This window comes from Mus musculus, chromosome 12, assembly GCF_000001635.26.
Source record: "Mus musculus strain C57BL/6J chromosome 12, GRCm38.p6 C57BL/6J".
Taxonomy (NCBI): Eukaryota; Metazoa; Chordata; class Mammalia; order Rodentia; family Muridae; genus Mus; species Mus musculus.
This window is the reverse complement of record NC_000078.6, coordinates 110,195,792-110,219,606: the sequence shown is the minus strand read 5'-3', so window position 1 is coordinate 110,219,606 and position 23,815 is coordinate 110,195,792. Positions and strand designations below refer to the sequence as shown.

Sequence of the window (23,815 nt, the reverse complement as noted above, 5' to 3'; positions counted from 1 at the left end):
TCTCCACTTAGCATCCTCAGATAGACGGCCTGGTCCAGGATCATCTTCATCTTTGGTGACAGCGCTCATCAGCTTTGCTTTTTATGATAAATTATTTGCATAGCTTTTGTATTGAATCATGCAGTAAACCATACACAGCACAGAATTTCCCTGTTTTGTCAGTTTTTTTTTTTTTAAGAGTAGTCACAGCGTATCACAACTGCCACCATCACTACATATTGCACCCTTTAAACTGATTCCCGTCACCCTCTACCCAGCCTATGGTCACCCCTGTTCTTTCTCTGTCATGGATTGACTACCATGGTTTTCCCTTGTTTCTGGCTGATGTCCTCAGCATCGAGTCTCGGAGGTTCTCTCACAGGTATCTAGGCCGTGACAGGATTTTTCTGTTCATTTGTAACTGAAGAAGGCTCCACATGTGTGTGGTCACATCTGATGACCGTTATCTGCTGACAGACCTTCAGCTGGTTCCACTTGCGAATAACAGCACCGTGGACATAGACATACAATGATTTGTTTGGATCCTGGATTTCAATGATGAGTGATTATTCTTAAGACAATTCTCACTTAACCCATGTATTAGGGTTCTCTAGAGTAACAGAATTTATGGAATGAATCATTCTCTCTCTCTCTCTCTCTCTCTCTCTCTCTCTCTCTCTCTCTCTGTCTTTACGCGCGCGCGCGCACACACACACACACACACACACACACACACACAAAGGGGATTTGTTAGAATGACTTACAACTGTAAGTCCAACTAATCCAACAGTGTCCATCGATGAATGGAAAGTCCAAGAATCCAGTAGTTGCTCAGTCCACACAGCTGGATGCCTCGATGGCCTTCAGTAGACGCTGGAATCCAGAAGAAGTAGGCTCTAATGCCAGTGAGGAAAGGCATTATAAGCCGGCAAAGAGTAGAAGCTTCTTTTCCACGTCCTTCGATAGACCTCCAGCAGAAGAGATGACCAGACTAGATGAAGATTAAAGATATGGATTGAAGGTGTGCCTCCCCAACTCAAGATCTGGATTAAAGGTGGATCTTCAAAGATCCAGTTAAAAGTAGATCTTTCTACTTCAAGTTAAGCAGAAGTCTCTCTAAGGTGTGCCTTCCATTTTTGGGGGGGGGTGGGTTAGTTAATTCCAGATGTAATCAAGTTGATAACCAAGGCGAGTTATCACATCCCAGGCTAGACTTGAACTTACCACCCTCCATCCTTGACTTCCTAAGTGCTGGGATGATAGGTGTGTTTCATGCGTAGTTTCTATGGTGGTGGGGATTCGTGCATGCCAAGCAAGCTCTTTATGAACTGAGCCACAACCCTAAGCCTGATTTCAAGGTTTTGGGCTATACACAAGGAAGTTGAATTGTTGAATGTCACAGTCACTGGCTAGTTATCTTTCTGAGAGCCACTAACTGGTTTCCACAAAGGCTATACCTCAGTCCTCCCAGGGGCTGTGAGGTGGCAGCTGTGAGGTGGCGTCCTGCCATGGCTTTGATTCGTGTCGCCTGAGGGCTAGCTAGCGATAGGAAATTCATCCCATGTGTAACTTCTTAGAGAGATGCCATTCAGTCCTCTGTGTCGGGTTGCTCAGGATGAGTATTACTGAGAACAAGTACTTTTTTTTTTTGTTTGTTTCCAATTTAAATTTTCTGGCAATTTTAGGTTCATAGAAAAATGGAGACGAGAAAACAGTTCCAAGACTTCCCGTAGACCCCACACATCCTCCACCTTCCCTGTGCCCCTGCCAAGAGTTCCTGTAGACCCCACACATCCCCCACCTTCCTGTGCCCCTGCCAAGAGTTCCTGTAGACCCCACACATCTTCCACCTTCCCTGTGCCCCTCCAGAGAGACCTTTGTTGCATCGGGCCTGAATGAACATCCCAAGTCTACAGTTTCTTACAGAAGACTTTGATCTGTGTAAGAGGTGCTCTGTGTGGAGGGTTTAGGTAAATAATCTTGCTGCACCATTTTCGCTGGGCTCAAACCTGGGGCTACACTCGTGCAAAGCAAATGCTCTACCGATGAGCTTTACACTCAGCCCAGGATTTAAACAGTATCACACTAGACCAGTGGTTCTCAACCTTCCTAACACTGTGACCCTTTACCACAGTTTCTCATATTGTGGTGACCCTCAATTATAAAACTATTTTTTCTGCTATTTCATAGCTGTGATTTTTTTTTCTACTTTTATGAATCATATTGCAAATATCTGATATGCAAGCTCTCTGATTTATGACCTCCCTGTGAAAGGGTCATTGACACCCAAAGGGGTTTCGATTCACAGGTTGAGAACCACTGCATCAGACTCTCGCTTTGGATTGCCAGATTAGTGTGTTTAACTTGGAAAATCTATAGAAGCTAGAGAGGGCTCATGAGTGGGGAGAAGAAGGGGGCGTGGCAAGAGGTGAGAGGATAGTAGAGCACACGAAGAAAGAATCGTGAAGGGAGTCCTTTACGTGTGAGAGCAGATGGGGAGGTGGGAGAGGAGAGGCTGATGGAGTGTTAGCCAGAACTAAGGATATAGGAAAACCGACCTTATAGAAACCCACTACTTTGTCAGCTGTTACAAAATATAATTTAAAAAGGAAAGGAATTTGAATGCAGGTACCCTGAATAGGTAGACAATGTTTTCTCCAGAAGTCATGAGCTATTTAACAAAAATATTAGTGCAAGGCATGAGATACTGCTCCAGTGAGTTATTTTGGTTAGGGAGACCCTTGAACAACAACACAAGCAACACAGACTACACAGATTACACAAACAACACAGACTACTGCCATTGCCCTTGGATTTTCTACCAGAACAAAGTGACGACACTCCATTGCTGAAGATATAAGACGCTTGGGTTATAGAATACAAAGAAATCAAGCTGGAACTCAGCTGGCCACTTCTTCCCTGCTGACTAACTTTTGCAGTGCTGGAAGGTTCTATGAAGGCTACTGGGCAAGGAAATCTGTCAATAGTTGTACCTAATGGTGAACCCCGGATGCTACCATAATGACTGGCCAGGAAGGAGGCTAATAATGGTATGACTGTTTTGGAGGTAACCCGTTGTTTTCTGGTTGTATTTGAGACCTGCTCCACAAGAGGGTATCTGTACTCTGGTATGTATACTTCAAACTTGGTCAAAAGCCCATGGCTCAGAAATTTTAGAATCATAGGTCCTAAGGAGAACCTACTACTGCCATTCAGCTAGATGGACATATTGTCAAACTGCCTTCTAAATATTTGTGTTTATAGTCACAGGTTAGTGATGCCCTCCACCTTGTCTAGAGAAGGTTTTCTCTGCAGTGGGCAACACTCAATGCAGAGACTTACAACTGGTTCAAGTTCTCAGAAATAGCGTTGAGTGCTCAGCCTTAGACAGGACAGCTGTATCGACTGACCCCTCTTCCAAGGTTTGGAGAGCACCAGGGAAGCAGAAGGAATACAGGAGCTGGGAAGATGCTGCCTTCCATCTGTGCTGTGAAATTCTGTCTTCTGGACCTGACATGGCTGTTAGATACATAAACTCATTGCAGCAGGTAACTCATGGGTACCTGCACCAGATCTTTACAAAAGCAAGCCAGAAAAGATCAGTCAACATTGCAGCAGTCAGCACTGGTTAGATTTAGTGGGTTACAAACAAAACAAAACGAAACAAGACAACAAACGAAAGAGGACATGAAGGCGGAGGGTGTGGCTAAGGGAAGTGGGAAGCCCGCGTTGAGGGGGTGGGTATGATGGAGATACATTGTATAAATGTTTGAATTGTCAAAGAATAAAGGAAAATAACTAACCGAATAAATAGCCTAGTGGAATGGGACTTAGTCTTAGTGCTGGGTTCCTTTGTTTTGCTTCAATGTTGCTTGTGAGGTAAATACCTTACTCACCTCTTCACTGTCCCAGCCCTGCTTCTGCTTGGAAAAAATCCCAGAAGGGGTGTGTGTGTGGGGGTGGGGGTGGGGAGCAGGGAGTAGGATGTGGAGGAGGAGGTGCTTACACTGGTGCTGGGATGGCGACCACAACTTGGCAGCCTTCAGTATGTCCTGTGCTAGGATGAGGACTTTCGCTCAGGGGGTTCTTAGGGAAAGCACAAGGGTCAACTCCACAGCAGCTGGGTGGGTGGGGTCAAAGGAGCAGTTGTCAATGTGTCACAGAGGACAAGCATGCTGGGCAGTGCAGGGATCCCACGCAAGCACCAACAACAGATACTGTGGAGGTAGGCGAAGCAGCCCCAGATCCCAGCGGGAGTGTGGACCAGAAACAAGGTGATGTACCCATGGCCAGGGGGCCCTGTCGCACCCACTCCACCCACAGCAGTAGAACTGGTGGTGGCGGCTTTCCCTTAAGATTATTTACTTTCTTGTGCCTGAAGGAGGTGGTGGCATTCTCTGGTCCCCTAGGAGCCCAGAGACCCTCACCTCACCGAATTGCAGGAACCCAGCCCCATGCCAGGGCTATTAACACCGATGCTTTAACCAGCCCCGTGGGGCTGGCCTGCTTGGCTCCTGGGCAGCATGTTAAGAGGTGTGGTCTGAAGCAATGAATAATGCACCAGCTGGCCCTTGCTCCAAAGACAGCAGAGCTCTTTCCTCAGCCCAGCTGTAATACCACACCGTTTCCTATGCAGGAAAGGGCATGTGGTAACTGCCAGGGGTGCCTGTGGAGGCTGCTGAGGAAGCACCACCGTGCTGGACCGGAGGAACACTAGCTGGGCTATCCCGTGTAGGCAAAGCTACTGGCCCTGGGGAGAGCGTGGCAGGATGCATGTGTAGCTCAGGGCTGGAGAGCATCTCTTCCCAGTAAGCATGATTAGAGGGTCACCTCTGGAGCAGGCTGTATTCACAATGGCCTTTTGTACCCTGGAAAGGGACAGGCTTCAAAGAACAGCACAGCCACCTTCATCTGGAAGCCCTAGAATTCCACTAACTTGGGCAAACTGTGGGCCCTGGCCTTACCCTAGGAACCCAGCAATGGGTGCTCTCTTGTGGCTACATTGCTTTGCCAGGATGCTCAGGTGAGACAGTAAACAGCTCAGAAGGGCAGTGCATTGGCTCATAAAGTCCCAGCCATATTTCAGATCCTGTTTACTCACAGCTCTTGACCTCCTTACCTTTAACTTTCGCTCCTCTCAGCTCCCTCCTGATAGATAGAAGGTCAACTCTGACCAGCTATGGCTGGTCCTGTAGAAGCTGGGAGAGAATGTGACCAGTGGAGATGTCTTGAGTTGAGGGATGGTCTGGGCATTTGCACTGCATGTGACCAGTTATTGGAGGCATATCACCCCAAGATTGTCCCATCTCTGAGGGTGGCGAGTATGTCTCCTGAACTGCTGAGTCACCAAATCTCATGTGGTGATTTTCTTCCTTATGTCCAGTCTGTCAAGAGCCCCATGAAGCTGTGGGGACCAAATGGCCCCAGAATGCCCCTTGGTGTCCAGGCTCCTTAGGCAAATGGCACAGGATATGATGCCACCTGTGCCCAGCTCTCATACATTTCAGATCAGTTCTAGGCTTCTAGGAATCATTTCACAGTATATGTAAATTTGCTATAAATGTTGTGTTGTGTCAAAGAATACTACAAAGGTGAAAACCTGTAAGCATTTAGCATCTCTCAAGTATTTTCCATGCTTAGTGGAGCAAATAGATGCATGTAAGTCCCACAGTGCAGAGGCCTGGCTGACCTGAAGCCAATCAGCATCTCCCTGGATGTCAGCACTCTCCTGCCTCAGGCCTCCTTCCTCCTGGCTTTGAGTGCTCACTGTCTGTGCTCCCTGAGGAAGCCATGGCTGTTACCTTTCTGCTCAGACCTCTGCATGGGGCAGACCTCAGAGTTGTGGCATGGGGACTAGACTGTCACTCTCCTCACACCTGCCAATCAGAGGCTAATGCCAGTGGGCACTGACCCCGGGCCTGGCCTACAGCTGCATTGTTTTCTTCTAGGTGGAGCTTGTTTCCAGGCTGCTTGGGGAGGGGACACAGGGTGCTAGGCAGAGCACTGAGGTCTCTCCAAGGGGCTGGGCTGCCTGGGCTCAGGGATAGAAAATGGGAGGGGCCATACAGCAGATTAGGAGACAGAGGACCTTTAGGATGGAAATTAAACTCTCCTGCTATTGGAGGTGACATGAACTGTCCAGGGGTGGAGAGAGAGAGAGAGAGAGAGAGAGAGAGAGAGAGAGAGAGAGAGAGAGAGAGAGAGAGAAAGACTTACACACAGAGATAGAGATAGAGACAGACAGAGAAACAGACACACACACACACACACACACAGACATACACACAGAGACAGACAGACACACATACACACACACAGAGAGAGAGTCATAGAGACAGAGAGAAAGACAGACAGAGTGAGAGACAGACAGAGACAGAGAAACATACACACAGAGACAGAGACAGAGAGAGACAGAGAGGAGACAGACAGAAACAGAAAGACAGAGGGAGACAGAGACTCAGAGAGAGAGAGAGAGAGAGAGAGAGAGAGAGAGAGAGAGAGAGAGAGAGCCCTGGGCAAGCACTAGAAGAGTCACTCTGGTAGTGGGTCTAAGATGAAAGGGAGTGATTACTGCAGATGTGCCCTAGCCAATCTGGTTGCGGTGTACCAGGGCCTGGCTAACTCACTGGTCCAATGTTCATCAAAGAACACAGCAAGAACCAGATAGATGCTCAGCCAGGGACAATTCATTGTGCTCAGCACCTGACCAAGGACACACCAGGAAGCTAGATAATGAGATTTCTTAACCAGAGAAGTGCCGGCCTTGTAGAACATGAGCCACATGTCAGGAACCCGGAAGTGGCAGAAAGCAGTGAATGACTGGCTGTTGTAACTACATCCTAGGGTTTAGGAGGAAATATGCACAACCCAAAAGCAGCCGGAGCTACATCTGAGATGGGAGTTTCCCTGTAGAAGGTTGACAGGTGACCAAAAGAAGGAACCTGAAGACAGAACAGAATAGCTGGAAACGCCAAGCAGGTTCCTGTGACCGCAGAAGGGTCACATATGTGTGTGGGATGGCTTGGGGGGGGGGGGTCAGAGTGTTTTCAGAAATAATGTCTGACTGAAATATTCCCAGAGGTGATGCAAACACTACCTCTATGTCTAAGACATCATGGAGCTAATCGGGATAGATTCACACTGGGACTGCGTGCAATCCCACCTCCATCACACTAGATTCTTACTACCACCACCCCAGAATCAACTGAAACTCCAATTAGAGAAAAAAATCCTAAAACTATCCATGGGGGGTGTGGGGGGAGACACGTTCTGCACACAGGAGCCAGGTGAGCATGTCAGCAATGCAGTTCCTAAAGGGAGAGACACTGACAGAAATGAAGAACGCCATGAATTCAGGGTTCTGCACAAATAACATTTAAAAGTGGGGGCAAGAAGTTTTAAAGAGTCCATTAGATCACACCATGAACAATGCTAGGAGAAGGCAAATAATCAAGAAGAAAATGAACTAAAAAGAAAATAGAATAAAAATGCAAAATATGTAAGTAAACGTAAAAAAGGAAGAAAACCCTAAATCGGAAAGCCCATTCTAAAAAGCAAATAAATATTGACCTTAAGAATTTTTTTTAATATATTGTTGGAATTCATCGCTCATGACTGTTACTGGAAAGGAAAAACATGATTAGGTATGCTCAGATTCTGGCTGTGGTACGGACCACAAGCTCATGCCACCACTTATAAGCTGATAACAACAGGCCCCTGAATTATACATTTTCTGATGAGCAACCCTCCACATATCTTATTTTATATTTATTATAAGTATAAAAAGACACAAACATATGTGGAATACAAATTGGTGTTTACACGAAACATTTCACGGCATTGTGCGCTGTGATTTAAAAACACTTATTTTAAAACTTTCCCCATCGTTTGATCTCCTTAAAAGGTAAATGGAAAAAAAAAAAAAACAAACAAGTAAGAATTCTCTCTGCAGTTTGTTCCATGCTGAAAAGGGGTACCCACCACACGGGCTCTGGTGCCAAGGCCAGCGGTGGCGAAGACATTTCACTGCAAGATTCTTACGTCATTCCCTGAAGGGAGTGTGGACTGAGGTAACATGCCAGACTGTGGAGTAATCTACTGACTTTTGAAAAAGGAACCAGGTAAATTGCTGTCTTTAAGCACTGGCTGGAATCATGGGGTATCCACACATAAGATTATTAAAAAAAAAAAACATAAAAATTCATGTAAACCTTGTAGAAAAATATTGTTACCCGAATTATAATTAGTCACACTTATATTATTATATAAATATGTAACATTGAAATCTGCTTTAAAATATAAAATATCTATAAATACAATATTTATACATATTATAAATAAATAAACATGAAATGCAACATTTGTATTAAGATGTTTATGATAATATAAACCTTAATCTCTCCCTCATTCACAATACAGAAAAACTATAATGGACCACAGACCTAAACATGAAAGTCCGGGCTATAGACCCTTTTAGAGAATAACTTTTGACCTTAGGGTAGAATTCAAAACACCACCAAATAATAATGTAAGCTGATAAAAACTAGCGGAAAAAAGTACCCGCCTCTTGTAAGGTTGTCTTAAAAATTAGTTAAGGTATTCATGTGTGTGGTATGGTTGTGCTGTGCCAGAGCATGCGCGTGAAAGTCAGGGGCAGCTTTGCTTTTCAGGGGTCAATTCATTCTCTCTCTGCATCGTGTTTCTAAGGAGGGCTCTTGTTTCCACACTATGTACTCTAGGCTTGCCGGCCTCTGGCTCAGGAAATTTTGGGAGACTGTTTTGTCTCTGCCTCCCACCTCGCTGTAGGAGTCTTCGGATTACAGATGTGAGCACTGCATCCGGTTTCCATGGATCCGGGAATTGAACTCGGGTCATAACGCTTGTGCCGCTGCGACTCTCGTCTTCCAAGCTGTCTCCCCGTCTTCTTCCTCCCTTAAAGACCAACACGATTAATCACACACAGAGGGGAACAACTTGCCCTTCTCCCAGCTGATAGTCTCACACCCAGAATATATCAAAGGCATTCACAACTCCAAAGCAACATGATGCATGATCATTTAACAGGTGGATGGACGACCAGGAGGACACTTTGTTGACGAAGACAGATGTAAGTATTGGCCCGTGCCCAGCCAGAAGTGTATTCCCTCACCACCACCACCACCACCACCACCACCACCACCACCACCACCACCACCACCACCACCACCGCTGTCTTGACAGCTCCTCCCTCTTCTCTGATCTCCTGCTCAGGGAGGCCTCTCCTGACATCCGGTGAGCACTGCCTGCTGCGTCAGCCTCTCCCAGCTGCACCCATGCCCCAGGTGCCCAGTGTCCCTGTCATCCTGTTTCCCACAGTGTTCAACTCCTTTCTCATGCCCTGCAAGTTTTACCCATGTGTTCTGCGTACAGCTGCAGCATCTTGACCCTGGAGGATCTGAGGCATAACCAGCCCATCTTTTGATTGATGTATCTAGAAGCACCTAATAGGTACTTGGTAAATGTTTCTTTTCTGACTGAGTTGAATTTATAAATCCACAGTAGGCTGTACTTGTCCCCTTTACCTTTGGCATCGTGTAGTCCTACTATATGACAGAGCACGGAAGTGGCTTGCCCACACTTCTGTTTAATCTAAGGAATCAAACTTGCTCTTGAGTTTGGGAGACTTCCAGCCATCACAGCTTCAGATATCCACCCTGTTACTTCTGTTGTTTCCTAGAACATCAGTTAAGTGCAATTTAGATTCTCAGTTCTCAACTTCTATTGCTGTGATAAACACCATGACCAAAAGCAACATGGGGAGGAACGGGTTAATTTCAGTTTCAAGTAATAAAACAGTCCATTGTGAAAGGAAGTCAGAGCAGGAACCTGGAGACAGGAGCTGAAGAAGAAACCGTGCTGGCTTGCTCCTCATGGCTTACTTAGCTTCTTTTAGCCCAGGGACAGCACCACCCACAGTAGGCTGGGCCCTCCACCTCAATGATTGATCAAGAAAAGGTGCCTCACAGACTTAACTGCCGGCCAGTCAGACAGAAGCATCTTCTCAATTGAGGTTCCTGTAGAAAGTAAGGTGCACTGGTTAATATTAATATTAGTGTGGGGGGTTTCTATCCACCTTGGATGATTTAGTTCCCAGATGAAAGACACAAACCCTTCATATATTTATGATAAGCCTTTACAGCACCAGAACTGGGCAGATACCTACTACCCTCTAAGCTACTGGTATAGTGAGGACAGGGCTGTTCCAAGGTATGGCTGAGGGAAGGCTTTCATTGTAGATATGAGGAAGGGTACAGCCAGAGGCATCCAGTAGAGTCCAGAGCAGGGGAAGAAGGAGACTGAACCAGGCCATGAGAGGGGAGAGATGGGAGGAGAGCAAGAAAGAGAAGAGAAGGAGCCGAGAGACCCCACAGCTGACCCGGTGGTTACATAGGAAGGAGAAGCTGTGGGAGGGAAGCCTCGATCTGGAGAAGTTTAGGGGAAGGGGGCACGAGCTGAGGAGAGCCACAGGTAGCTGTTATACTGAAATAGCCTCAGATGCACCACAGTCAGCTGTTTGAACCTGATGGTTCCCTCTTCCCAAACAGCACCACCTATCTGGTTGACAAGAAGCTAGACGGCACCTGCTCCTCTCTGCCTGTGGAGCCTATCTTTGGACGTCACTGGGCACTCCTCCTGCCTTTTCTGGTTTCAGCTAGGTTGACTCTGCAGTGTCGCTCAGTAGTGAGGTTTTCATACCCAGTGAGATTCCCATAATCTGCTCTGCTTGGTTCCTTTTCAAGTTTAGTCTTTTCTGGAGAGTTACTTTGCTAAATGCCCATAGTTTTGGCTCTCAGTTTCGTTTCTTTACATACTAAAAGCATTTATTTAGAGTTTGCGAGATGGCTCAGTGGGTAGAAGCATTTGTCATACAAACCTGGGGACCTGAGTTTGGTCTCTGAATCCACAATGGGGAGAGAACTGACTCCTGAACATCACCCTCTGAGAGCCCCCGCCTCCCCCCCCCCCAAGGCACATGAGCCCCACAGAGCATGAGCCAGGCTGTTCCAGACCCCAGAAGAGGTCTGGCCCTGCTTTGGTCTGTGGTGATTCACAACCCCCTAACCCTGCCCTTTGACTAGAGCCTGCCCCCAGCCCATGCTCACTTCAATGTACAGAGAACTAACCCATTTCTGGTGGCTTGGGGGAAGAGGAGTGTCAGACAGGTGGATTTCAGGTGCTCCTTGGCACCTGTACCAGCAGGTGGGTTTGCTCTTAGTCCCTTCCCTGGGGCCTCTGAGATCCAGTTCTGAACAAGGATGCTGGGCCCTTATGTTCTGACTCGAGTGTGTACGCAATAGCTCTCTGCTCCTGGATGATCCTGAGATCTGCAGGACCACCTACCTGGTGCCTGATGTTGCTGTACTCTGGGACGTCCGCTCTCTCTCTCTCTCTCTCTCTCTCTCTCTCTCTCTCTCTCTCTGCCCTCCTCGCTCACAGCCCCTGGTAGGCAGTGCCTCACTTCCTTACACGAAAATAGTGCCTACATTTTAGGCAGGCAGGTCTACAGTTAGACTCTAGAAGAAAGAATCACAACCGCCGCCATCCACTTTCCAGAAAGGGAGACATCTAAAGCTTGCTCAAGCCTTTGCCTGGGGGATGACTTGGAACCTCGATGTGGGGACAACCCTAGTTTTGAAGGGAGAGAAAATCCTTCGTGACAAGCCACAATGAGACAGGCCTCCCAGAGGAGGTAAACTTTGACCCAGCTGGAGGAACTGCGGGTTGGCTGATGGGTGGGCATGGTGGAGGGCCCAGCTTGTGCAAAGGCCTGGGGGTGCGAAGAGGCAGAGACATATGTTAACTGCTCAATAAATATTTGCTGAATAAATAAATAACCAAGGAAAGGAATGAGAGGCTGAGCATCGCTGTGGGTAACCGTGAGTCAGGCTCTTGCAATGGCTTGTGCTTGACCCACAGCCTTCCTACCTGCTCTTGCCTAATTCTTCAAACCAAACAAAGCGGGAGGAATTTGTGGAAATGCCAGGGAATGAGACTCTCTTCAAGCTTTCGAAGCAACTGCAGTTACCTAAAATTACAAGCTTGTCTGATCTCATTAGCAAAATAAGACTCAGCGAGGACCCAAGGTGGAAGTATCGTCCTGACAAGGAGCTGTGGAGGGCTTTGTCCCTTCTCCAGCCCCTGCAGAGAGTTCCTGGCAGTTAAAGGTCTGTTGAGCTGGCTCCCTGGGGTCTTGTCCATTAGTGCACTCAGGGAGGAAGAGAAAGCAGTCAGAGGGAACTCCGAGTAGAGCCTGGACTTCAGTCAAATCCCCATTCCTTTATAAACACCCCTGTTCTGTGCTTAGTCCAACAAGGGAACTTGAACGAGGGAGGACTCAGCATGCTCCAGAAATTCCAGAGAGATCCACTGAGGCACATGCAGGCTGTAGGCACTGAGAGAAGGGTCCAGGGACTGGGGAGGACAAAGCGCAGAGGCAGAATCCTCGGCCAGTACTCCCGGAACTCGAGGTCACTAGGGAGCTCAGCAGAGTTAAGCTCGCAAGATAAAATCGAGAAGGCTTGTTTGCAGAAAGAAGCCAAGGGTCTCCCAGGAGTGTTTGCAGAGGAAACCCTGTTGGCTGCCTGATGCTTTGGAGGTTGCTTAAGAGGAGGTATTTATTGATCCCCTCCAGGGGTGGGGGTGTGTGTGCAGGGCTGGAATGAAGGTCTTGACACACATTAACTTGAGCAATGCTTGTAAAAGCCAGGCAAAGCAGGTATCATTAGCCCTGTTTTTTTTTTCCAGATAGAATTGAAGATGTCAAGTAATGGGTCAGGTGACTCAGGCCCAGAGTGTGACCTAGGGACCCTGCTCACCCTTGTGGCTTTGAAAATCCACTGTGAGAATGTCCGTCTTGACAGAATGCTTTTAGATACCCCCTTCCCCCTCCCAAATCTATCTAACCTCGCCTAAAGCACACACACACACACACACACACACACACACACACACAAAGTGAAAGTATCTGACGGTTTGTTAAAAGTAATTTTAATACAGATAACAGTAGGATAGAAGGGGCCCTTGAAAGTCAGTTCAGCTCTGAAGGATCCTGGGACCCTGTGTGGCTTGTCCCATGGGGCAGGGAGAGAGCATGACATGATGGGAGCGTGGCCAGCTGGCAAGGTGAGACGATCCAGGCAGCTGGGGAAACCCAGGTCTGCACCCCGGGGTCATATGATGTCAGTAGAGGATAGTAACTCAGCCTGACGCCAATCTTGCAGCACAGGGCAATTCTGCTTGCCTAGCAGGGTCTCAGGGATGGAAGAACATCACAGAGGGGCCAGTAGGCATTTGATCCTCACTGAGACCAAGGGGAATAGAGACTGGGGGGTGGGTACAGAAGAGGCAATTGCAGGGATGGGGAGGGGGAAGGACCCACCTGACAGTGGAAACAGAGAATGGACAGATTCTGCCCTCCTGACATATATATATATATATATATATATATATATATATATATATATATATGTATATATATATATATATATACATACATACATATACACACACACACACACACACACACACACACATATATGTATATATATAGTTTTTGGGGCAACTTTGGGTTTATAGAAGAACTTGAAAGAATGCTCCCATATATTACCCACTCCACTTTCCCTGGGCTAACCATTCTATTGTGGTGCCTCATCTAGTCTAAGAAATTGGCACTGGGCCACGATGTTCAGTGATTCCTCAGGGTCCCATCCATGTCCCCTCTGCTTCAAGATCCAAGCCAGGTACTTGCTCGCATTCAGTCGTCCTATCTTCCCAGGAGTGTCTGATCTGTGTCACTCAGTAGTTTGATACCTGCTCTGGTCACATGGGGGTAGATAGAGCTTATAGCTAGAGTCCGGTGCATGGTGCTGCGAAGAGGAAAGGGGTGGTAGGCTTAAGAACTGCTTTGAGAAAGTGGGGGAGGGGAGCTTTGCGTGAAATACCAGCTCGAATAATAACCTCCGGTACTGTATTTTGATGGGATAATTGTTTTGTATTTATAAAGATTTTTTTAAATTATCTCCGGCAAATGCATTTAGCTCACTTAATAATTGAATTAAAGAAAATGTCTTTTTAAGTATTATGAGCGGTTGCTATAATAATAATAATAATAATAATAATAATAATAATAATAATAATAAAGAATAACTTTAAAACACTTCCCTATATGACCTAGACAAACTCCTTATTACCCAAAGCTGAGTAATGGCACACGGGTTCCCAGCAGGTGCTCAGGGAACAATGCTATGGATGATGTAGTGGCACTGCCCCTTCTTTGGGACCCCTTTGCTGACTTCCTCTGGAATTGGTCTTTTCTTTAGGGCACCCTGGCCAGGCTCTTGTTTCTGTACTTATTACAATGGAGGTGTCTCTAGGTCTGTTCCTTGTTTGACTGACCCCCACACTCTGCAATGTCTTATTAACTTTGAGGATAGCTTGCTTGCTGTCTTGCGCAGAAAGAAGTCCTGTGACACACACCGCTTTCCAAAGCCAGCAAGCAGCTCTTCTTACCTAGCCCTTTACGAAGCACTCTCCTGAAGCAGTGACACTGGATCAATGCATCTCTTAGCATCCCTGACATGAGATGAAACGATCCGTTTTCTTCCTCACATTGGTGGTAGTTTTTTTCTCCTCCTGGGTCAAGTGGCCCAGAAGCATCAAAGAGCGCTGAGCATCCTCGGTGGCCCAGGCAACCAACTGATCAGGCAACCCTGGGTGAACTGGGGTGATCATAGGAGCCCAGACAGATAGTCCCTGAACTTTAAAGAAAAATCAATATTCACCAAGAGTTTATGGTATCATAAAGTCTCTAGTATAGAGCCACTTCCTGGCTTCCAGGTGGCCCAAGGTGAGCCTGGCTGATTGCAGAACCTCTGGCAGGCCACTCTCCCTGAATATCAGGTTTGGGGGAGAGGGAGAAACAAGAGTCACCTGGGTCTGGCTGGGCTTCTGATGGAGGCAAAACCATTCCAAGACCCAAGTAGTGGGTAGCTCTCCCATTCCTTTAGAGGCACCCAGATGCAACAAATAGCCAAGTGTTGACTATACTGAGGCACTGAAGCTTTGGCTGGGATCCCCAGCTTCGCTGCTGTACCCAGGAAGCACCCAGTGCATTGTGGTATCCCTGCTGCGTGAGTAAACAAAACTCAGTGACTGCAGACTGATAAGTGTTATCCACCAAAGCCATAAACAGGGGAGTGGTGCCGAGGGCTGCTGGGGACAGACAGGGCTCCTTTGCTTCCCATACCTTGGGGCTGCTTCCTTCTCTTCCTTCCTTCTTAGCTCCCCCCACCCCCACCCCCAAACTCCATAGCCTCTCCCACTGCGTTGACTCTCTGTCTTCCATCTTTCAGCTGTTCCCCCACTCCCCTCCCATCACAGTCCTAGTGTGTAAAAGACCAACTAGATCCTCTCCCACCAATGGTCAGCTCTTTTTCAGTTCTTAGATACTGCCTGGGCTTTTAGCTAGTGCAGGATGGTTGAACCAGAATAGGGTGTTCCTGGGTGGCTCAACGACCTTGTCTGGCAGCGCGATGATCCAGCCATAGGCACCCTGTGGGGCTGAGGTAGAAAGCCTGGGCTGGGTCTTGTCTGTTCCTTACAAGGGTGTGTCTTTGGCAAGTCCCTTAGCTTTGCTACCCGTTAATGTAAAGTTCAGAAGTGCCCCAGAGGTAGTATGTATGTCCATGACCAAAGAGTTGCCATCATGGCTGCAGAGTCCCGAGGTCCTGCTTTGAATTGTGTCATAACAGTCTCCCGACACCCATGGGGTCAGGGAGTGTGGAGGTGTGGTGACTTACATAATGTCAGGGAGAAGTGGAGATCACTGCCCATAGAATGGCTTCAAAGGGCAGCTCCAGCCCAGGCGCCTCCTTGCTGATTTTATAGAATTCCACATCCTTTCAGGGTCTTGGGTTACAAAACAGTCACGGAGAACTCATGCGCCCCATTAACACTGAGACTTTTATGTATTTACAATTCAGCTTAAATTTTTACCCAGAGAAGTTTTCAAAATGTAACATGTGTTAGTCACTGCGTGAGTTGCGAAACCAAGGAAATATCTGCAAAGTGCTGGCCTTGACAATGTAATCTGGCAAGGCTTAGGGGGGGAATAAAAATAACACTCATGGCTCGGTAGCGTCGCCATCTCTGAGGGTGGGGGGGAGAGCAGAGCCCTTCCCAAGCCCACAGGTGGCTGCTGTGCATATGGGTACACGGGATGGGTGCCTACCCCAGGCCTTTCCTCTCTCTTTTCTCCAGGGCCAGCTCAAGTAGTGCCCCAGGCGGGATGGTTGAGCTCAGCCAGAAGTGGCAGGGACAGACACCAGTGATTCTGCATTCAGATGGGGCTTTTAAGACTGTACTCATTAGCCAGAAGGTCTTGGGCACAGAGACTGGAGGACATACAGGGAGTGGCGGCCTGTTCTGCTGTAGGAGTCCTGTTTAGGATGATGGACTTTGCGTTCCCCTCATGTGACAAGGCCAGCTTGAGTTTTCTAAACACAGCGAGCCTGCATCTCCCCACTGTGTTACAAGCCCACCCGGGTTTTTGGAGCTGACATAAAAGTTCCCGTCTGCACGTGTGTTGTCTGGATTTCTTGGATTTGTTTTTCTTGCTATTACACTCCTGAAAGATTCCTAGCCTAGCAGTGTTTCTGCAGGGGCAGAGGGCTGGGGCATCAAGCCCCTCTGAGTCTTGCCTTCACTGTCCCTTCCAGACTCACCAGCTTCAAGGGTTATATATACCTGTACCTTCCTCTGAGGCCCAAGGGGCCCACTCCCATTACCGAGGCTAGACTATGTACAGGATCCTGAGCTAGCCCAACCCCATATACTGCAAAGGCACTAGCCAGGCTGAAGGGCTTTGTCTGCTGCTTCTAGCTGCAGGGATCTGTAGATAGTATTGCCTGCATCCCATGCTCTCCCTGGAAGGGGCTCTGCCTACCTGGAACCACAGCTCTGGGATGTTACAGGAATGACAGCTGAGCCTCTTGAGACTCAGAGAGAGTGGTCTGTGATTCTTTTTGATCTACAGAGGAGGGAGCCAGGATGTGGTAGCACCTTGCTTGCTCATCACATTGGCCGTACACGACAGACCCGGGGCTGCACATGCCCAGGAGTCCCGCGTGTCCTCCCGAGGGCATACCTCTTTGATCTCTGAGCTCCATGCTTATTGCTCTACTGTAGTCCCCATAGCCTCTCCAACTGTCCCTGAGACTAACAGCTTATATTCCTAGGTTCTGCACGTATCTCCCTCCTGTCCTCACATATCACCTCCTCATTTCTTCCTTGCTGTCTGGTGACAGTATCTGACTGTATGAGTTTTGCCAACTGTCTAGTTTGTACCCTCCAGGAAGATGGCAGGGTACAGGCTTGCTGGCAGAACCTGGCCTGGGCCAGCCTCATAGCAGACTCTGAACCTAGCTCCTTGAAGGAAGGGTTTGTTGATATTCCCCGAGGCTGGGTTCCATGTCTGGGCACAGGACCATTCAGCTCCCTCCTATCTCCAGGTCTTTGGCTGGTCAGCATTTCAAACGATATTGTTTCATATTAAATTATTTCAAATTCCACGGACCCTGGTTTCACAATCAAATAATTTGATCTTGTTTATAAATGGAATTTTTATGTTTTTGACAGCTTCTAGCTTTGCTAGGCTGGATGGTCAGTGGAAGTTTGTCCTCCTATGCCCTCCAGTCCATCTCTGTTACCTTCCCTGGAATATCTCGGAGTCCGGGAACTGTCCCGGAGTTGGGAGGCCAGCGAGGAGGGTGAGTGTCCTTAGGCGTCCTGTGAGGAGGTGACTTTACTAGCTAGGGATCCAGTGCCCAGGGCCTTCTTGGCTTTCCTGGCCTTTTCCATCTTCTGGCTACAAGCATGAGAAACCCCACAAATAAAGGAATTAGAAATGAAGCTTGGTACCCATCGCCCCCATGGCTTATCCTTTGGCTACAGAAGCTAAAGCGCATGTCCCTAAGCCCTGTCCCAGGTGCTTATACACTCTCTCCAGGAGTTTTCCTTTCTTCTGTCATCCCTGATCACCTTAAATGTCACCAGGGACACCCAAAGCCTTGTGGGATGAAGACCTAGATGTGAAAGACGTGACCTGTGGAGGCCTGGGTTTCGTGTGTGGACCTAGGAACTGGTGGCTGTGGGTGCTGATGTAAAGACTCCAGAACACACTGGTGGCTAAGCTGTCTATGCAGCAGGTCGAGGGGCCAGGCTGAGGAAGGCTGAGTACAGACACTGGGCTGAGGAAGAACGTTTGTTGTCGAGAAGACCATACTTGGCAGAAGTTGCCAGATCCCACCTGAAACAGATAAGAATATTAAACTAGTGTAAATATTTTAACCAATGAACTGAATCTCAGGCTCTCCCTAAGAAGTCCCCTTGCCACCTGGGAGGCTGTGCTCTCTGGACGGCCAATAAAATGGTGCATTTGTACAAGGTGCTGGCTGACTCATGCACTGGGCGAGCTGGAGCCCAGGGAGAACAGGGAGGTTGCCTTGTGCCTGAGTCTCAGAAAGGTCAATCGCTAGCTGCCTGAATGAGTCACCCCCCAAGTTTTCACAACTTGGAATCCCAAGTCCCTGGTGCAAATAATTAGGAAGTGGGGGGCCTTTAGGAGGGGGTGAGCTCATGATGGTGGAGTCCCTTGGGTGGATTAGCGCCTTTATAGAAACAAAATGTCTCTGTCTTCCTTTATCTGACAGGATCTCATGTGGCCCAGGCTGGTCTCAAACTCACTATGGAGTTAAGGACAATCTTGACCATCGGACCCTTCTTCCTCTGTCTGCAGAGAGCTGGCACTCTGCAGAATGAATCCAGGGCTTGGTGTAGGCCTGGCCAGCAGTCTATCAACAGAGCGGTATCCCCAGTACGTTCTCTCTTTCTCTGCCCCTCCCTCTCCCTCCGTGTCTTGTCTGGACAGAGAGGTCAGCCAACATGTGGCAAACCAAGTTAGTCTTTTACCAGAACCAAACAGACAGGCCCCTGGATCTTAGACTTTCAGGCTTAGACATTAAGCCTTCGGTTCAGTCTCAGACACAAGGGAAAGTCTAGATGCCCTAGTGCAAAGCCGTTAGGTAGAACGGATCCCCTAGTACTGGGAGGTGGGTCTACCTTTTGCTCTCTCCAGCCTGGCAACTGATTGGTTGAGGCCCACCTATATATCTGGGAGGGAAAACTGTTCTCTGGAGCCAATCCATTCCCATTCTAAAGTCATGCTCAGATGCCCGAACAGAACTGGCCCCCAGTAACACGCGCTCTTTATCTGGCTTCCTGGCCCTGCAGACAGAAGCAGACTTGATCGTCAGAAGACATTCTAGGAGCCTCTTGTCTTTTTCCTTCCTTGCTCTTCTTTGATATATCCCAACTACAGTCCCCCCTCCTCTTCCTCCTCCTCCTTCCTCCTCCTCTCTCCCCCACACTGATCTTCCACTCTACCTCCCCTTAGAAAAGGGCAGGCCTCCCAGAAGTATCAACTAAATGTGGCACCACACGCTTCATTAAGACCAGGCACAAACCATAACACCAAGGCTGGGTGAGGCGGTCCAGCAGGCAGAAAAGGGTCCCATGGATAGACAAGAGTCAGCCACTCCAACTGTTAGGATTCCCATAAGCTCAACACCAAGCTACTCATCCATATCACATGGACAGAGGACCTAGGCAGAATCCCACAGGCAAGGAGTCTCTTTTTAAAATATTCTCTGAGTCCCACTGGGGTGATAAGAGGCATCCTGGTCTTCTGGCTGAAAGCATGGATGACCTGGATCAGCTCCATCAGCATCCCTGCTCAGAGGGTGTCTGGATGTTTCCACAAGGCAGATTGGAACTGAACTGCTGAGAGAGCACAGTGAGGACCCTAGTTCTACAGGCTTCCCCGAGGGGTCCCCAAAGCTGGTGCTAGAGGGCGGACTCAGGAAAGCTCCAGAGAGAGTCGACTGGTAAGGTCTTAGTCAATTGCTCTAGGCTCAGGTCAGGCACTTTAGTCTGAAGAATCCTCTGGGTGTTGGATGCAGGTCAAAGCTTGCCGAAACTGTTTCCCTAGGGCACCCTGAGTTCTTCCAGAGCCTGGTGTTCCTCACTGCACCGCCATGGTCTTTGTTGGCCCATATGGACTCTCATGTCTGCTCTCATATTAAATGTTGGGACCATGCGTAGCTACAGACCTTTAGCCTCTATCTCTACAGAAGCCCTTAGCCACCAAGGGCTAAGTATCCAGACTGGAGGATGCCCAGCTGATGCGCAGGCCTCGTAGAGGCCTGAGGGAAATGGAACCTTCATTTGTGTCATGTCAATGGACGTTTAAACCCAAACAGGCTAAACACACACAGTGTGGATGGTTCAGTGTGCACGCTGAGATCAGCAAATGCTGGGGCACACAGACCTGAGGTTTGTGTCCATGTGTAAGGTGCACCTGCGTGTACCAGGATGGATGGATATTTATCACAGAAAAGAAAGCAATAGATGAGACAAAGCGTGGCCCGTTTGGGGGGCATTAAATAAAAAGAAAAACAGACAGTGGTATATGCTTCTAGAAGACCAGGCAATGGCTGTTTATGTCATCATTTATGTCATCATCAGACACACAAAACATGACAAATCTCATTCTGAGTTCCCTTATTTCAGCGAGCCTTCAGCAGGCCCCAGGAGGTGGGTGGTAGCTTTCCATCCACTTTGTGAGTAAATGACTGAGGACTAGGGAGGGGATGGCCATGTCTAGGCAGTAGAGGTGGTCTATGATGAGGTGGGATGTGGCCCTGAGGTCTTGTCTCCTTATTGATGGTGGTGAGGATGTGGGAGAGTACGGACGAGGCAAGATCTACTCATTCTTCTTTAAACGTTTTCATTCCTGTGTGTGTGTGTGTTATATATGTGTGCTCATGTGTACACGTAGGGCAAAGAGGTATGTGTCTGTTACCTTGTGCACACATGAGGACCAAGGACAGCCTCGGGTGTCAGTCCTCACCTGGCAGAGTCTCTTTTGCTTTATCCCATGTGACATCTCTTCCAGGCTAGCTGGCTATGACCTTCAAGGGAAGTCTTCTATCTCAGCCTCCTACGTTATTAAAAGATGGTGGGATTACAGATAACACCTCCATGAGATTAAGCTCTTATAGGTCTTCAGGCATATGCAGTAGATGTTTTAACCTGCTGGGTCATGCTCCTGGCTCTTGTTTCCATAGTGTGTGTGTGTGTGTGTGTGTGTGTGTGTGTGTGTGTGTGTGTGTGTGTGTGTATGTGTGAGTGTGTATGTATGAATGAATGAGGATGGAGCCCAGAGACGATGACAACTTCCTCTCTTCCTTCCTTCCTCTGTTCCTCTGCCCCCCTCCCTGTGATCGACCCCACTCCCCCATGACAGCTGGCCAGCAAGCTCCAGCACTTTTCCAGCTGAGGGATCTTCCAGTCTCATTTTCTCCTTCTACCTTTCCAGTCCCCTTGAATTTCCCCCTGGGTGCTTATCTGACTTTATTTTACAAACTGCCAACAGAAGATCTCTGGCTAGGGACAATGAGTCTGGGATTCCTTTACTGTGTTTTACTACATTTCAAAGTAAAACGCTGTCATTTTTTTTTTAAACTTCGCCCTATATCGAGGGGAGAGGGTTGAGGCCTGTAGGGAGTTGGTGGAAGAAACAATCGGGATGCTATCAAAGTGTCCCCAAGCCTTGGCGCCTGCTTATTCATGGATATCAGCTCTGTGTGCTGTAGTTCTTGATCAGGCTCTAGCTCAGGTCCTCATAACAGAGATGGGTGCCTGAGGCACAGGGAGCGACTTGCATTTGCTCCAGAGCCCACGTGGCTGCCCTGACTCCAAGCTGGCCAATGACTCTTGCATTGTGGGTGCAGGGCTACCGGGGTCAAAACTGTCCAAGGAACTATATTTAGTCCAGGACAGAACTCAAGGGCCACCTGGCAACAGAAGTGTCCCCCAAAAGCCTGGCACACAAATCACCTCTTTATTTGCCTCTTTCCTTCTCCAAGTCTGCTCTCCAGCTCATTCGCTACTCTTTAACCTGCCTGACAGCTGAGAATGACGTTGCCCTTGGTGACTGTAGGTATCCTGGCAGCCCAGTACAGAAAGACCACTTGAGGCTTCAATGAGTGCCAGGCCTTTCACAGGAGACCTAGGGGTGGGCCTGGTGGTGGCCAGAGGGCTGGGGTTGATTAGCTCTATGACTTAGTCAAAGCCCCCCTCCAACTGGATCTCAGTCCCTTTGTAGAATAAAGGGAGTGGCCAGTCGCTGCAAGTGGATGGCTGAAGTCTCAGGATGGTGGTAGTACAGCCTGTCTCTAAAAATCCTCTCTTGTCCCAGATTCAGTTTGGGGGGATAGACAGGAACGTCTGCCCTGTCTCCATGGGAACAAGTTTGCCCACCCCCCCCCCCTCTTTGGCCAGGTTCCTCATGATGATTCTGGGACATGATGGGTTCCAGCCTCTTGCTGGTTGCTAGCTTTGATCCTAGTCCCTTAGACTGTCCATAAGGCTGAGACCCATACAAGCCAAGCCTTGTTTCACAGATCTGTTGAGAGGCCATGGAGCCAGCCCAGCCCAGTCCACAGCCCCATATACTACTAGCTTGGCCTTCCATGTTTCTCTCACAGTGGCTTTCCAGGGCTTTCTCTACTCTTGGTATCTTTAACTTGTAAAAGGTCTTCTGGGTCCCCAAAGTCCAGGCTTGATGTCCTGGAACAGAGGCACTGACACAGAAGGCAAAACACCGACTGGTCAAAGTACCCTCAGGAGTGTTCACATGGTTGACCAGGACACTGGTGATGGGGCAGGGGTAGACATAGGTTGATCAAGTTGGATTTTTTTTTGCCCTCAGCCTACAGCATGATCACAAGTCCCAGAATATGATCCCCCGGGGCTGGACAGGGCTGTGGATGCAGATTCAGAGCTGGCCTGCTTCCTATGGAAGCTTCCATGTTGTTCAGGTGACTGGGCTATAAGCAGACCTGAGGTTGGCAGCCTAGGGGCGAGGTTGGGCACACATGGATATTCCCCAATGTCTTCTCACCGCCTTTGGGGGTCAGTGATAGCAATACAGCTCAGGTGGCCTAAAGGTGGTGGTTCTTGTGGTCAGGGTGTCCAAGACCAGCTGGACCCAGCTCCGGCATCATCAGCAACACTGTCCAGTAGAATGTCAGTCTCTCCCTGGGTCTCCTTGTCATGTGGGAGGCGGTGCTAGCCCGACTTCTCCAGAGAAACCGCAAGTGCATTGTGTATGGTAACAGTTGACTCCTGCAGAACTGGACTTGCTCTGGGGAGCTGGAGTCACCGGAGACCCTAGAGGGGAGGTCCCCGAGTTGGAGACTAGGAAAGCATCCACTAAATATTTGAGTTACTCCCAAATGCCTATACTAAAATTCCAACCTCCAGTACACAAGTCTCTGAGTATGTGTGTGTGTGTGTGTGTTTTCTCAGATAGCTATGATCCGTGTCCCATGAGAAGACGCAGGAGAACCTGTCTCGCTTCTGTGCCCTGCTGTCCATTAGGCCTGCCATCTTTCTGAGCGCAGCCTTCCCTTAGGTTTTCACTCCTCTGTTTACTGGCTTGTGAAAGCTCTAGGTTCCTTCTGCCAGTTTAACAATCTCAGCTTCACTCAATGCCTTATTTCCCCTCTGAGCCGATCAGTGGGGAGAAGTTGCTACTGGGTCTCCTACCTACTCAGGACACCTGTGGACTCTGCTCTCCCAAACCACGTGGACATTCTGGGGAAGGGGTACTGAGTAAGCTCACATAACCATGGGCCTCTACCCTGCCATGCAAGGAGTTGTTAAGAGAGAAGAGCTG

General features: G+C 48.5%; 2 long non-coding RNA genes across 7 annotated transcripts; one reads left to right on the top strand and one right to left on the bottom strand.

The window, feature by feature from the left end:
- Window positions 1–4,070: 4,070 nt before the first annotated feature.
- On the top strand, window positions 4,071–10,907 carry Gm34895. Of its 6 annotated transcripts, XR_001780693.2 has the most exons (5): window positions 4,071–4,253; window positions 7,931–8,099; window positions 8,718–9,085; window positions 9,229–9,465; window positions 10,563–10,907. It is a non-coding gene; the product is annotated as a predicted gene, 34895 (long non-coding RNA). The 6 variants fall into 6 exon arrangements; XR_873009.3 differs by having other exon boundaries at window positions 4,071–4,204; window positions 9,229–10,907; XR_003950264.1 differs by having other exon boundaries at window positions 9,334–10,907.
- Window positions 8,289–14,724, bottom strand: Gm40575. The gene is made up of 3 exons (XR_873010.2): window positions 14,527–14,724; window positions 9,540–10,031; window positions 8,289–8,910 (listed from the first exon to the last, which is right to left on the bottom strand). It is a non-coding gene; the product is annotated as a predicted gene, 40575 (long non-coding RNA).
- Between the last annotated feature and the right edge of the window lie 9,091 nt (window positions 14,725–23,815).